This window comes from Tupaia chinensis, unplaced genomic scaffold (genome assembly GCF_000334495.1).
Source record: "Tupaia chinensis unplaced genomic scaffold, TupChi_1.0 Scaffold000405_1, whole genome shotgun sequence".
In the NCBI taxonomy this organism is placed as follows: Eukaryota; Metazoa; Chordata; class Mammalia; order Scandentia; family Tupaiidae; genus Tupaia; species Tupaia belangeri.
Genome location: NW_006159907.1, coordinates 457,519 through 459,997, shown reverse-complemented (window position 1 = coordinate 459,997; position 2,479 = coordinate 457,519).

The following is a 2,479-nucleotide window of genomic DNA, read 5'->3' as shown; positions in this document are numbered from 1 at the left end:
AATATCCCATTGTGCATATAACTCCTCACTCTGCAAATGTAGCTTTAGACTTTACGCTGTTCTTCTCTTAGCATTCTGATTATCCCAGGGAAGGGTTTTGGATTTTGGCTTTTTTACAAACAAGGCAGGTACATCTTTAATAGCACGTCTCAGGTCAACTGAGGTCTGTTTCCAGAGCCCTTGCGGCACCAAGTGGCACTCCCACTGCCATCTGTGCCTTGTAGGTAGGGATTTAAAGATGAAGCTATGCTGACTGGGACAGTTTCTTCTCCACTGACCATCTGCCACAGGTGCTAGAAATGGCACTCGTGGTACTCAATCTTCAGATGAAAGGTTCAGTTGGCTGGCAGGAGCTTTTTACTAAATTGTTGGACCCACTGCTTGAATGTCACATTCTATTGCTGGACCTAACCTAGTTTTTGCTGTTGTATTTGCTTGTTGTAGAGGAATTTTTTTTTTCATCATTTAAAAATGAATGCAGGGCTTATCCATGTCCTGGTGGTTAAGGCAGCCAAATCTCACATTGCCAACTATGGTTCGAGTCTTGGAACATTTGCAACTTCCCTGAAAAACACGTCTTCCTCCTCCCCATTCCAATCCCACTTCACCCCTATCCACATTCCCAACAAAATGACGTTTTCTACTAAAAAACACTCCTGTCAATTTAGACTAATGTGGACTAGCAGGAGACAAAGTCACTTCATGTAAAAGATAAAAAGTACAGGCAACCAACTAAACCTTTAAAAGTAATGAACAGCATAAATTTCACTTAAAATCTCAGTATCTCAATGATGAAAGACCAGCATATGGCATAATGGTTATGTCAATGTATTCCCATGTAGTCAACTGCAGTTCAAGCCCCAGACCCAGCAGCTTAAAATTCACACCAAGTACATATGTGTGTATGCCCAAAATCCTGAGAGGAGAGTGGAGGAGAAGGTATTGCTGTGTGGCCATCCTTCCTGGGGGTGAGGGTGGGGTAGGGGGTAGATTTCTCACTTTTTGTCTCTTTGGCACACACACGTGCCCTATGGCCAAAAAAATCTCTCTCTAAAAACAGAAATCCCAATTATGAATTGTATTTAGAAACAATATTTTATCAATTAATGTAGCCATTAAAATAAATTATGAACTTTATGGTAAAGATGAAGATATTATCTTGAAGTGATAGTGTTAAGTGGTTGAATGATTTCTCCAAAATTAGGAACCAAAAATATGGCAGTTAGAATTCAACCTCTATCCTGCTTTAATTCAAATGCCAATAATAATATTAATAATGTCTTGATATTTTTTCCCTCTATAGTTAAATTCCACTTTTTGGGATACACAGATTCCACAAAAGTCAGGTGAATATAAATGACCTAGGACTCCTTTATTTTATGCCCAAATTCATCAAAAGACTCAGGACTCTCAGAACCAGACTATGTGAACACTCCTCATCTGATTAAAAAGGAAATCTCTCCTCTCGGATTCATCATTTCTCACTGTCTCAAGTACTGATAACGTTTTAAACTGTGGTACATACGATCTCTTTATTTCCTTCAGTATTCAGACTTGGTTATTAATTATCCATTTCAATAGTTCTACTGTTAAAAATGAAGATGAGGGCAAGATTAACAACCAAAACATGGAATAGGTAAGAGAGAAAACAGTCCCTCAATTTAACAGAGCCTCATACAAGAAATCTACAGGAAACTAAAAACCTCTCTGGGGTGAAGGGTGGCAGCATATTTTTTTATGAGTTTTTTACCCTATAGGAAATTGTCTATGTATGGCATTAGTTATATTTCCACAGTTCCTTCCTCCAAGCTTCTGTTAACCTGAGTGCTGGGGTCCAGCCTCGGCAGGGGTGGGTTGACTGGACAGAGGCGGCGCAGGGGAACAGAAGACAAAGGCCTCGGTACCTTTTCATGCACGTCCTATGCCGGACACCCCTCAAAGATCGCTCTCTGAGGAGTGACAACTGCTAGGAATCATCGTGTGTTTTTATTGAAAATGTGTTACATGCAAGGAAGTGGGAGAGGGGCTAAGTGTTTCAATTATCAGTTCATAAAGCTTTTAACAATAAGGTACAAAAGTTCCATTCAGGATTGGATTAAAGGTGGGTCTAGTGTAGTTCCGCAATTATTCCTTTGATGTAGGTGGGTCTCCATGGAATGCAATTTTGGGAAAGCAGTTCCAGTAAGCAGAGATGATTATCAGCTGATGCGGCGCAGCAGCCATCTTGTGATTACCGGGAATGGTACTGAGAAAAGAAAATCTCAAGTATAGATATTAGTTCTTATGGATCTTAATAAAGAATGGAACTTATATAATTGTATAAGGATCTAAAACTAAATTCAAGGAACCCTAATATATCTTAAAGGGGTAAAACTTACTGTTTGCTAGGTAAGGGCGGAGGCAGCCTTTTCAACTGGCGGTAAGGTGACTAAGGAGTTAATGAGGAACTTTTAAGATGAGTTTGTGGCATTCTATTGTG